At 39.3% G+C, this 14,254-nt stretch overlaps 1 protein-coding gene across 1 annotated transcript in view; it reads right to left on the bottom strand.

Moving 5' to 3' along the window:
* EOMES (eomesodermin) overlaps positions 1-13,178 on the bottom strand; it is a 36,000-nt gene extending 22,822 nt beyond the window's left edge. The window contains exon 1 of the mRNA XM_038570654.1: positions 12,982-13,178. The gene's annotated coding sequence lies outside the window, so the exon portion shown is untranslated. The remainder of the gene's footprint in view (positions 1-12,981) is intronic.
* Positions 13,179-14,254: the final 1,076 nt, after the last annotated feature.

Raw genomic sequence — 14,254 nt, 5'->3', positions numbered from 1 at the left:
AAAGATTCACTCTTTTTAGAAGTGTGTAGTTTGATAAGTTGTGACAAATGTATACAATTGTGTAACCAATACCATAGTCAAGATAAGGAAAGTTTCCATCACCCTGAAAAATTCACAAGTGCTCCTTTGTCATCAGTCCCTTTTCACAACCCCCTCATCTCTGGCAACTCTGGTTTCCACAGATATTAGTTTAGTTTTTCCTATTTAATCTATCATTATGGTGAATTTTACTAAGAGATTCTCTAATATGTAATACCCCTGTGATCCTGGAGTAAACTGACTATAGTCATATTTTATACCCATATCCATAGCACATTGCTAGACTTCTCATGCTAATCTATTATTTGGGAATTTTCATAAATACTTAAAAAAGAAATTGGTCTGTGTTGTCTGTCAGATTTCAATCACAATAGTATGCTAACTTTGCAAAAATAAGCTAGAACTTTTTTTTATTATCTATGGAACAGCTTAAATACCTGTATCAGTTTAATAAGAATGTATCCCTGAAATGAATACAACCTGGAAATGCCCTTTAAAGCTTTTTTTCTATTTTCTCTTATTCTCATCCATCTATTTAGTTCATAAATTTTCAAACGTTTTGCAGTTATACCACATAGTATAGCTATATAATATAGCGATCTGTTTTACATAGTAATATAGTCATGCTTCATGTTTGGTCTCAATTCTGCCATTTTATTTTATGATTTTACTTCTTGCCACCTTTTTTGTTTTCTTCTTTTTGTGTGTGATGCAGTCTATATCTTTTGTCTTCTTTTCTCCCTCTCCATACTTTACCCGTATTTCAGAAAAAACCTGCTGTTAGTGACTATTTTTATGGCTTTAAGTAATATATTTAAGTTTTTAAAAATTTTAATTATTTATTATTATTGTTTTTTTATTTTTTTATTTTTTTGAAAAGAGAGAGCATGTGCACATGGGCAGGAGGGAGGAGAGGGAGTGGAGGGCAGAGAGAATCTCTAGCAGGCTTCACGCCCAGCATGGAACCCCATGTGGGGCTAGGTCTCAGGATCCCAAGATCATGACTCGAGCCAAAACCAAAAGTCTGGCCTTTAACCGACTGTGCCACCCACGTGCACCCCTTATACTTATGTTTTTTTATGCCTCAGAAACACAACTGCTTTTATAGACTATTGTGAATAAGGACAACCAGGTGGAATGGACGTATCATGGCAGAGTGTGTATCTGTCTATTTCATTCGCTGCTTGGATTCTCAATGCCTGGTGCAGGGTCTCAGCCATAGAACATGTTTCATACCTTGAAATCGACTGTGTGAATGAATTAGTACAGCCACTGCCTCACGCCTTTGAATTTCTGACTGTAGACTTTGAGATTTAGTTTCCAGTCCATTGTATCTACATTATACCTATCTTCTTGTAAGTTTGACATGTTGTTTTCCCTTCAAAAAATAAGAACATTTAGGTGTGCCTGGATGGTTCAGTTCCTTAAGTGTCCAGGTCTTGATTTGAGTTCAGGTCATGATCTCAGGTTCTGGGATCGAGCCCCAGGGCAGGCTCCCTGCTCAGAGAAAAGCACAGACACAGGCAGAGGGAAAAGCAGGCTCCCCCAGGGAACCCAATGTGAGGATTCAATCCCAGAATCCCAGGATCAGACCCTGAGGTGAAGGCAGATGCTCAACCACTGAGCCACCCAGGGGTCCCCTTTTCATCTTCTTTTTAAAAGATTCATCTATTTGTTTGAGGGCAAAGAGAGGTAGAAGGAGAGAAAGCATCTTCAAGCTGACTCCCCACTGATCCTGAGATCATGACCTGAGCCAAAATCAAGAGTTGGATGCTCAACGGACTGAGCTATCCCAGTGCCCCTCTTCTAGATTATTCTTATCATGGTTTATAATAGTAGGTTATTTGCTCCTTTGTTTTAGCATGGCTGGCTTATTCTTTGTGTAGTATGGCTTTTGTTCATTTTGTTTGTTTTGTGGAAGAAAGTGTTCTGTAAGCCTGGGCCACCTTTTGCAGAAGTCTATTTTATATTTATTGTATTATTAAGTTGTTTGTTTAGAAATGTGATTTTTCATATTCACAGTTTTCTAGCATTTTCTTCTTTACAATACTGTAAACATTAAACAGATTTACACTTGGCTTTTCTAATGTTTGGGGGTTTTAGTTCAGTTTGCTTCACCCAGACAACTATTGTTTGTGGGGGGTGTTCTTAGACTTGTCCTGAAACCAGACCTGATGCCTATTAAGACCCAGGCAGATAAAGTGAATGAGGGAAGCAGTGTTACTGTCACTTTCTTGTCTCTTAATATGTTATTGTATTTTATATCAAGATCAATTATACTGCTTGAATTTTTAAAGAACTCTTGTTGAAATCCCAATTTTTATTTTATTTTTTAAAGGTTTTATTTATTTATTTGAGATAGAGAGCACAAGCAGGGGGCAAGAGGGAGACGGAGAAGCAGGCTCCCCAGTGAGCAGGGAGTCCAACTTGAGGCTTGATCTCAGGACCCCAGCCCAGGATCATTACCTGAGCTGAGGCAGACACCAAACTGACTGAGCCACCCAGGCGCCCACCAATCTTTTATTTTGACGATCATTTTCCATAGTTTTTTGTATTTCTGGTTAAAGTTCTTACTGTGCATTATTTCATAATGGGTCATCCATTTTTTTGACACACATACATTTTATTTCCATATTCCACATGCAGAAATATGATTTGCTTTCTGAGTCTATTGTATATTTTCCACTTTCAATAGAGACAGAAGGTTAAGTGCTATTTGATTTTTTTTCTTAACTCCACCATAAGAAAACACAGCTCAGGCAAGATGGTGATAATACCTGGTGTTTACTGCAGTGTATATGTGTGTGTGGGGGGGCACTATTTTAAGTATTTCGTGTATAGAATCATTTAATTCTCATCACAAAGTTGGGTAACAGCTATTATCCCACTTTACAAATAAGGAACCAAGGTACAGAAAGATCAGGCAACTTCCCTAAAGTGAACACTGGTCAAAAATGATGGAATCTAGATTCAAACCCAGGCAACCTGGTCCAGAGTCCATGCCCTTAGCCACCATGCTTGACTGCTGTCTGCAATGCAGCCATCACAAGTGCAGCTGACATTAGAGATTGCAGACAGAATTGGAATTGGGGTGTCTGTGGCACATTGGACCCCCCCATCTAAAGAGACAATCATGATTCAGCCCTAGCCCACTGCCACCTGGTGAGAATAAGAGACTACTTTTGTTAATTCTTCTCATTTTTATTCAAGAAAGATCAGAATTTAGATATTTGTGCAAATTTCTGGATTTTAAAATATTGAAAACCATTTACATATCTTAAAATCCAGAAAAATGTTGTCTAGGGCCAAGAAAGCATATCTGTGGGCTGAATATGGACTATAGGATATCTAATTGAACACCTGGTATAGACTATCTCTTCTGGACCCAAATCTACTTCCTAGATGGCTCACTATGAACAAAAAGCAATAAGAGAGATAAGGTAGAAAAATGTTGTTTATATACCTTTTTCCTTTTTTTTTTCCTTCTCTTCTCCCCCTATTTTGTCCTGGTCTTCCTCCTTCTTCTTTTTTTTTTTTTTTAATGTTTTTATTTTTATTTATTCATGAGAGAGAGAGAGGCAGAGACACAGGCAGAGGGAGAAATAGGCAGAGGGAGAAGCAGGCTCCATGCAGGGAGCCTGACGTGGGACTCGATCCCGGGTCTCCAGGATCACGCCCTGGGCTGACGGTGGCGCTAAACTGCTGCGCCACCTGGGCTGCCCTTCCTCCTTCTTTAGTAGGATTATAAACCGTTGCTACCAAAAAACTATAGTTGGATTAAATGAGCTTCCAGAATAGGGAGAAAGACTTTAGCAGAGTACCAAATAAGTCAAAGGATCTTAACAACTGACTCCAGGTATGTGATTTATCTTGGACAACATAACGCTTTTCCTAGGACTACAGCATTTTTTCAGTGCCAGCTACATTTAACACAAATTTAACACAAATTTATAAAGGACTGAATAGGTGCCAGGCTCTGTCCTAGCCTTGAGGATGCCAGGATTAATAAGGTTAGATTTATGTCTTTTAGGATTGTTAAATCTATTAATTCTTTAACATTGTCATTATTATTTTTTTAAGATTTTGTTTATTAATTTGAGAGAGTAAGAGAACAGAGGGAGAGGGAGAAGCAGACTCCCTACAGAGCAGAGAGCCAGATGTGGGGCTCGATCCCAGGATCCTGAGATCATGACCTGAGCCACTTAACCAGCTGAGTCACCCCAGCATTCCTTGTTACTATTATTATAATGTGATCTTACAAATGTTACTGGTAATACAAAATGAACCAAAGAATGGCAACAACAGAAAGAAGACAATTTAATTTGAAAGAAAAAATATATTTTTAAGATGTTATCTAGAAAAAGTGAATGTTTGAATTAAACCAAAGAATCACTACTTATAGATTGCTTGTTACTTATTTATTTTTTGCATGCCTCCTAGATCTTTAAAGATCTAGTATTACTACTGCTGAGTACAATGCTTAAACTTGTGATTCCAGAGAAAAGGAATGGATGTAATGTCAATCTCTTTATCTGTGCCTGTAAAGACAGAAAGCAATATTTTTGCCAGTATATTATCTTTGTCTAAGAAGGCCAATAGTATACTTTCAATTAACTTTCTGTATTTAGGAGTTCAGAGTATACACATTGATACAAAATGAACTGCAGCAACTGGATGTGGAGAAGAGGACTGTTAAGTACCCCAGATTTATGAAAATTGTGCGAATGTCCTCAGATTTCCCCTTTCAGAACATGAGGAAAGTGGCCAATTACTTTTCTGTTGAAAATTCTCAGATGTGTGACAGAGTGTGACAGTTTAGGGAGTGAAGCCGTTTCTCCATTAAAACTAGCCGCTGAACCTCTATTTCTTCTCTCTCTGAAGAGATCTGATGGCACAGGGCATAGGGACCTACAGGATAAAGACTTGGTTTTCATTCTTAGGTTCATAAATATATGATGGACAAAAGGCACCAATTAGATGATTGAAACTTAAGGTGATAGTTACTTTTAAAGTTATGGGACAGGACATTTCAAGAATTTGAGGAAATTTTATAAAAAATATCTTCAAGGGGTACCTGGGTGGCTCATTTGGTTAAGCATCTGCCTTCAGCTCAGATCATGATCCTGGGGTCCTGGGATGGAGCTCTGGCTTTGTGCTCCCTGCTCAGTGGGGAGCCTGCTTCTCCCTCTTCCTCTTCCTCTTCCTAGGTTTGTGCATGCTCTCTCTGTCTCTCTCAAATAAATAAATAAAATCTTTAAAATATTTTTCAAAAAAGAAGTCTCAAATTTCTTTTTAGCTTCCCAAATGGTTGAAATTAGAAAACAGGAAGATGATGTTTTTTAACCATTACCAAAAAAAAATGTAAATCAGCAGTGTAGATTTGAATGTTTAAAACTCAGACCTCTTTGGAATTTACAGAAGCTAAGCAGTCAATCTTTTCTAACAATATTGGGACTAAGGGAGGAATTAAGAATAGAATTAAGGTATCTTTAAAAGAGTAAGCAAAGCATATGAGTAGCACATGCCCACACTAATAGGATGCAGCCCAGACTACAGTTGCTTCAGGTCCTTTACATTTCCATATGAATTTTAGATTTAGCTTGACAAATATCTATAAAGCTGCAGGGTTTTTTTTTTTTTTTTAAGATTTTATTTATTCATGAGAGAGAGAAAGGCAGAGACATAGGCAGAGGGAGAAGCAGGTTTCCCTTGGGGAGCCTGATTCAGGACTCGATCCTAGGACCCCGGGACCATGACTGGAGCCAAAGGCAGATGCCCAACCACTGAGCCAACCAAGTGTCCCTATAAAGCTGCAGCTTTATTTTTTTTAATGTTTTATTTATTTACTTGACAGAGATAGAGAGCATAAGCAGGGGGAGAAGTAGGGAGAGAGGGAGAAGTAGGATCCCCTCTGAGCAGGGAACCAGATGTGGTGCTTGATCCTGGGTCCCTGAAATCATGACCTGAGCCAAAGGCAGACACCTGACCAACTGAGCTACCCAGGTGCCCAAAGCTGCAGCTTTAAATGAGTTTATAAAACAAAATGAAAAAGAGGAGGTAAATGAACTAAACACTTAAATTACTTAAATCACTATTTTAGAAAAAGAAAAACGATGTATTCATGCATATTTTCATTTATCTTTGTTAATTTCTTCCTTTTATTGTTCCTTTTGCTATGAAAAAAAAAAAAAAAGCCTGCTGGGATTCTCATTGGGACTACATCAAGTCTAATTCATATCTTAACAATATGGAAGAAAAAGGCAGAGTCTTCCCCAGAAGCTCCTGGCTTCTTCTCTAGTCTCAGACCTGAAGTAGCTTTCCTATCCTGGTCATCACTGAACCAGTGTCTGTGCCTAGAGAGATCAGGCCACTCCTGGCCTTGGGGATGGCACACACACAACCTCACAAACATAGAGAGTGGTAAGGAACAGGAAAGGGGGAAAATGAATACTTGGGGGTAACAAACACTAAGTCACTGCAGAAGACATTAATCTAGGGATGGAGGTGCTGGGGAAGAGCACCAGGGGACTCCTGTCTGTTCATCCTCCTGCTCAGCATCCAGCCGGACACTTACTGTGTAACCTTCACTATACAAAGTGCTGGGTGTATGGGAATGAAGAAGACACACAAGATCTTTCCTTTCAAGGAATTTGTAAAAGAGGATACAGAAGACAAACCAGAAAACAAGTAGGTAAGGCAATTGCAGATCCTGATACGAGTGAGGGAGAAAGTAGAGCCAGTTGGTATGAAAAGCTGATGGGAGAACCGCTCTGGACAGAGAGCCCAGGGAAGCCCACCCTCGGGGTTCCTATCAGCCCCAAAGATGGGCAGCAGCCTGAATCAGGAGGAAGTGCATTTTCAGCATGGGGGCAGCACACACAGCACCCGCCATGTGAGGACCAATTTATGATTTTCTTGAACCTGAAAGGAGACGGTTCTGGAGACAGTGGCAGACAGTGACGTGAGAGGAGATGAGAAAGGTGCTCAGGGACCAGATCGTACAGCACTCGTGGTCCCCGAATAAGCATTTTACATTTTAGTCTAAATGCTATATAATAGCAATATGAGCAGCAGAGGATTATAAGCAGGATTTATATTTTTAAAGTATCCCTCCAGCTGTCAGAAAAGGAGTTCAGAGTTTGTGAACTGGTCTAAGCAAGTGATGCTAGTGGCTTGAGCTCTGGGTGTTGCAATAAACATGGAGATCACTGGCTTTAAGAGATGCTTTGGATTAGACACTGCTGGGCTTGTTGATTAGGTGGATGACATATGTTTGGGTTTGGGGTGGGACAGTGACCACAGATAAAACTTGAACTGGATTCTATGCAAATTCTGATGAAATCTGCAGAGATTTTGGGATATGAGTACATACAGTGAGACAGCTACCTCAAATGAGTATAGAGAGCAATTCTTCATTAAATGGTATTGACAGCCCAGCTCAGCAATTGTGGAGGGACAGGAAACTTCATTTTATTTTATCTTTTAAACCTGTTTTTGTTTTTTTGTTATTTAAGTTTTATTTATTTAAGTAATCTCTACACCCAATGTGGGGCTCGAACTCATGACCCCGATATCAAGAGTCACACATTCTCCTGACTGAGCCAGCCAGGAATCACAAGGAAATTTCATTTTTAAACCTATACCTTGAATAACATGTCAAAATTAATTCCTGGTGACTTTAGAGTGAAAGATTTTAGAAATAAATACCCTCATATATCACATTTTTGGAGCATACTTAATTTTCTATCTTAGAAAAGATGTTTTTATAATTACTGAGGAAAAGAGAGACAAATTTGACTATAAGAAATAGAAAATGTGCATAATTTAAAAAACATCAAACCAAAATGAAACAGTGGAGTAAGGAATACTCATTGTAAATATCATATGTCAAATAAGGGAATAGTATGATAAGTGATAATGAACAAAATTTTTCATGAAAGAAGATTGCATCTTTAAAACAAAGATTTACATTACTAGTAATTCAAACAATTCAAAACAACTAAATCAAACCCATGAGTCCCTCTTGCCTAAGGAATATTTTTAAAACAATAAAACCTAATACTGCTGAAAGTATCAACTGTGGTGCTGTAAATGGATTTACTCCTTTGGGAACCAGATTTACCCAAGGAATCAAGGACCACAAAAATGTTAGTATCTTTTACCACAACTTGAGGTTTGCCTCAGTGACTCTTCTGGACTGTTCTCTTCCATACCTCCTCTCCAGTCAATGCAATGGAAATATCTGCGGATTTGAAATGCTCTGCGTTTCTGACTTCATCATTTTAAAAGTGAATATCTATGGGGCGTTTCAGTGGTGCAGTTGGTCAAGCCTCCAACTCTTGGTTTCAGCTCTGGTTGCCATCTCTGGGTCTTGAGATCAAGCCCCATGTGGGTCTCTGCGCTCAGGGCAGAGTCAGTTTAGGATTCTCTCTCTCTCCCTCTGTTCCTCTCCCCTCCACTGCACATACTCATGTTTGAGTGTTTTCCCTCTTTCTCAAATAAATAATCTAAATTTAAAAATATGAATATTTGTGTAAAATGCATATAAAATCAGGAGAGGAATATATAACTTTGAGAGAAGTTGTGCTATTTCAGTCTGATAGGTTAAAAAATGGTATGTTACCTTGATTTGCATTTTAAAAATTAAGGACTGAAGTTGAGGATTTTTTCCATGTTCATTACCATTTGCATTTCTTTTTAAAAATTAACTATTTGGGGTGCCTGGGTGGCTCAGTGGGTTAAGCTTCTGCCTTCAGTTCAGGCCATGATCCCAGGGTGCTGGGATAGAGCCCTCTGTTGGACTCCCTGCTCAGCAAGGAGTCTGTTTCTGCCTCTGCCAGTTTGTGTGCTTGCTCTCTCTCTCTCTCAAATAAATAAGTTAAATATTTAAAAAAAAAAATCAGCTATTCATTTAAATTGGATATTTTAGATGAACAAAACCTTGTTAGTTACTACCAACTTAATTATTAAACATTAATCTTTTGTAATACATATTTTAATACATCAGTTTTGCTTAAAATAAGCCTTCTTAACTGCTACTACAGATAGTTTCTTAAATTGATGGCTGGGACAAGTCAATTATTTGCAGGAGACATCTTCAGCATTCAGGAGTCGCTATCTGATTGGTTGAATTTGGATATGATTCCACGGGTCCTCACATCTGCTAGTGACACACTCAAGGCAGACTGGAGGATTGTGGTTTTTTTCTTTATATAGAATGTAATAACCTTTATTTGTTCTCACTATATAGCTGATGATCTCCAACTTAGTGGCTTTTGCAGATGAGATGCTCTAATGTTGCACCAATGTATGGCTAAAAACACACATACTTATATTGTGGAATTCTCCAAATTGTCACAGGTGTGAGAAAGTGGAAATTGATTGTTTTCCAGTGTTTCATGTTTGATGTTCCCTAGTTGGCCTGAGAGGTTGTGGTCTTGGGGTCTAACAGCACTTGGTTCATCTATTAACAAGATGCCTTGAGGCACCTGGGTGGCTCAGTGGTCGAGCGTTTGCCTTCCGCTCAGGCCTTGATCTTGGGGTCCTGGGATCAAGTCCCACATCAGGCTCCCTGCATGGAGCCTGCTTCTCCCTCTGCCTATGTCTCTGCCTTTCTCTCTGTGTTTCTCATGAATAAATCTAAACATTTTTAAAAAACAAACAAAAAAACCAAGATGCCTTTGACCAAGATGACAACCCGATGTCTAGCTGCAAGAGCCAAGGCTAGTTTCTTCTCTATCAAAGAACAAGCTAAGAAAGGAAAGTATAGCAAATAAAGGACAAGGTGGGAATGAGGCAAGACCACTGGAGTCTATTCTTGTGACCAGTTGAGTTACCTTGTGTTTTTCTTCCTGATGTTGGCCAAATATCCAGAGTGAATTATCTTAGGTCTGGTTAAAGCAAGAGTTGGAACAGACACTGTGCCACTTGGTTTGACATGAGTATATATATCTTTTAAGGATTTGTCTATGGTACTAGGAATCCTGTTTTCTTGAGAGGAGTTCTCTCAGGAGAGTGGCACAGGATGTGTGCAAGAGAGAGGGGTGGTGGCAAAAGGCATTCAGGAAACCTAAGTATGAGACCAGAATGCAATGAAAAGAGGAACTATCCATGCACCACCATTTACTGGCTAGGTGACTCAGCACTTTCTCCGTGCTTCAGTTTCCTAGAGATAATAATTCCTACCATATAGGTTTGTTGTGAAGATTCAGGGAGTTCATTCAGGAAAAGTGTTGTTAAAAGTATCTGGCACTAGTAAGTAGTCAGTAAGTATTAGCATCATCAGTACCGTCACTATTAAGAGGGTCATCCCTCCTGGTCCATCTATAACAAGTCACTTTCCCATCAGCTGAAGTGTCTGAAGGTGGATGTTAAAGATTGTTGTGCTAAAGGGAGAATGAGACTTTCCCAAGGATAGGATGTGAGAAGAGAAAAGAGAAGGGAGAGACATTTTAAATCCTATCCAAAAGGAAGAGCCACCTGTAGGGGTAATGAGGCCACTGAGAGACTGTGGAGTGGACTGATGGGACACTTCAAATAGCAGAGGGGAGAGTGGCCAAAGAGAGGAAATGCTTCACCTGTGTCATAGGAAGTGCATGTTCCCTCTGGTGGTCTCCGAACAAAACATGAAAATTCCCGGGAAGGAGAATCAACTTTCATCAATTGGCAGCCTCACATGTCATCATATGACAATGACAGAATCAGACCAGTGAAAGGTTTCTGCTTCTTTTCATCATCTTCCCGCTGCTCTGATTCCCAGAATGAGTCAGCAATCCTGATGGGAAGAGGGGAGGATGAGGCAGGAGGTGTGGGGATGAAGAGCATGAGAACAGGTTCAAGCTGCTTCCCCCAGCTTCCTGTCTTCAGAAGCCTCCAGAGTTAAGAAAGGAGAATGTTTTACTTTAAAATCATGTTCGAAATTCATGATTAGTATATGAGATTACAGAGGTTTAGCTACTAAGACAAGTTTTCTAACTTAAAATGATTGTAATCCTGCCTGCCTACCTCCCCCCGCCCCCTCCCCGCCACTTTCTTCTTTACAGAGTTATTAGAAAAATCACAGGACTGAGTTTTCATCCTGAATTTTATCCTGGGGCAGAGGGCATTTCCACATTGAATGCATTTTAGCAGGAGAGTAGGAGGCCTAAAATAAAGACGAGGTCCAGTTACATGCTGTAAGTTCTCTTTGTTTAATATAACGCTTTTTTTTTTTTTTAAAGATTTATTTATTTATTTTGGAGAGAGAGTTGTGCGAGCATCCACATGCCCAAGTGGGGAGAGGGGCAGAGGGAGAAACAATCCCAAAAAGGCTGAGCACTGAGCTCCAAGCAGGGCTCCATCCCAGGACCCTGAAATCTTGACGGGAGCTGAAAACAAGAGTCAGCCACTTAACTGACTGAACTACCCAAGTGCCTCAAGTATGACATTTTTTAATGTCACTATGAAGGAAGGATAATAAACCATCTGAAGACAGCTTCTCTTAACCGGATTATGCACATAAAACAAATTGTCCACATTTGCACCATGTTCTTTTATTCTGGTGTCACTGCTAGTTTTGAAGGATTTTATTTGACAGATGGTACCTAATGCAGCTTTTCCCCCCTCGCCTATTGTGAAGAGGAAACCATTGCCAAGATTTCACAATATGAAAATTGCTCCTGTTTCCTAAAGGGCAAAAATGAATCACTTTCTTTCTGGATTCTGAACAAGTTGGGATGGCTCAGAAAGGCATTGCCGTGGTTTACTTGCCAGAGTGCTGACATTCAGTGCTGTATATTTTTCTGGGAGAAGGTTTCATATTGTCTCCCTAGAATAGCCAGCCAGTTCCTAATGTTAAAGTGCTAATGTTGGAAGCAAGGCATTTACGTGGCATAGATTTCCGTGTGTGGAGTTACAAAAATTTTGTGTTTTTTAAACTAAAGCAGTTTGCAATGTGTACCAATTATGACTTTTTTACTCCTAATCTTGGCATTGTTAAGGAGTTCTTAGTTAAGCTCCTGGTAGTTGAAAACAGTAATAACTTGTTTTAAAATGAGAGATTGAAACATCAACTCAGCTCATTCTTATTATGTCTAAATTGCCCTTGTTTTTAAAGATCTGTACAAATTACCACTTCTTTCAGAAGGCTTTCCTAAAATTTTCACTTTTAGCAACACATCACTCTTCTGGTATTGACTTTTATTTTCTCTCTCATCTATTTTGTTTTCTTTGCCTAATTTATTTTGCACTGCCTTCTCAACACATTTATATGCTTCATAATTTTGACTCAGATATTTATAATATATCTAAGATACAGCTATCTATGCAATTTATGATAAATATTCCCATAACCTCATACCATACCATACCAAGGCATTTGGTAGGACCTCAGTGAGTCTGATTATGAGCATAACTGCTTTCTAGGAAATTAGTGTTAATGAGGAAACAATTATTAATTAAATAATTAGACTAAAGAAATGGTTCTTAAGATAGGAGCTGCTATTTTTGCCCTCTGCTTCTGTTAAAGGATCCCTCCCCCGCCTCTATTTTGCCCCTTTCCATTGATCTGCCATGTGATGTCAGAGAACTTTTTTAAGCTGCACACCTGATTACGCCATGCCTCTGATCAGTGGCTTCCCATGATGTGATCTTCAGGATAAGAGTCAAGGTGTGTGGTCGGCTCCCAGGGTTCTTGTGATCTGACTGCTTATCACTCTCCCAGGCTCCTTCCACTCTTTCCAGCACATGCTTCAGCCCCACCCCAGAGTCCTCCTACAGTGACTGTACAGGAATTTGCCTGGCCTTGTTGGCTTTCCACCCCCCCTCCCACCCCCCCATGCTAGGTTGAATTGTGTCCCCCACCCTTACTCATGTGTTTAAGTCCTAAGCCCAGTACCTACAGAATGTAGCTTTATTTGGAAATAGATTCACTGCAGATGCAATTAAATTAAGATGAAATCATACCTGAGTACGAGAGACCCTTATTCCAGTATGATTGATGTCCTTGGAAAAAGGGAAAATTTGAACACACACACACAACCAGAAGGAGCATTGTGTGAGGATTGCAGTGATGCTGTTACAAGCCCAGGAATCACCAGAAGCCAGGAGGCAAGCCTGGGACAGAGTCTCCCCCAATGCCTTCAGAGGGACACCTCAATTTCACACTGCACTTCTAGAACTATGAGACAATAAAGTTCTATTGTTCTAAGCCACCCTGTCAGTGGTTCTTTGTTATGGCAGCCCTAGAGGCTAGGACATCTTCTTTACACTTGGTAAACTCTTACCCACTGTATTCGGTTCAACTGTCTCATCTTTTGGAAGCTTCTCCTGACATTCCCACCCTCTCCCACTGCTGAATTAGGAGTCTCTTCTGGCTCTTTCTTCAAATCTTTAAAATTTGACCATTGATTTCTTTGCTTGTGTCTCACCATGATCTACGTCTTATTCATCACTTTATAGCAGCTCCTTGCTTTCTTATCTCAATACATGATATTGAACAAATGAATTTTTACCTTTTTGATGACTGTATCAGCAGCCCTGTGGAGAAATATTTATTTCAGAGGAATGTGGTGACATTCATTTTCTAGAGAGACATCTAGAGGTATAAAACACTGGAGTGAAAATAAATGATCAAGGTTACCTAGCATCTCTATGTCACAGCCAAGAGCAATCTTCCACATTTGGGATTTAATATCAAAACATTTTAGAGACTTCCAGAACCTCCCTTTTCAGATAGAGAAGCTGAGATCTGTTTTGTTAGCTAGAAATGTCTCCTCATTTGCATGGGAAAAAAGTCCAGGAAAGAATGAAGTTCATTTGTTTGGATGCATATGAAACAATTAATAAGGTTAGGGAGTTCTGAGAAATTTAAATGAAGAGTCAGAATGTAGACTTATCAAAAAAAAAAAAAGAATGTAGACTTATCTTGTAATGTAAACTCTTTTTATCTCATCTCAAGATGAGTGGGTGGATCTTCCACCATGGAAGAGTGTCAAATTTCATTTAAAATGCATCTAAGTATACTTTCCCCCCAGCTCTCACTGGTCCAAATTTAGTCAATAAATCTTTGTATACAGCAGAAGAAAGTTCATTTTAAAACAGGTTGTTAGAATTTAAGAATCCTAAAGTGATCCAATTCAAGGCTCTCCTGACAATAATATTGATATAGTCTGAGTCACAATTCTAGTGCTACCTCCTAATACAAATGAGTAAAGATTCCATGGCTAGCCCTGGGTAC

This window comes from Canis lupus, chromosome 23 (assembly GCF_011100685.1).
Source record: "Canis lupus familiaris isolate Mischka breed German Shepherd chromosome 23, alternate assembly UU_Cfam_GSD_1.0, whole genome shotgun sequence".
NCBI classification, from domain to species: Eukaryota; Metazoa; Chordata; class Mammalia; order Carnivora; family Canidae; genus Canis; species Canis lupus.
The sequence above is the reverse complement of the archived record's forward strand: the minus strand, read 5'-3'. Positions and strand labels throughout refer to the sequence as shown.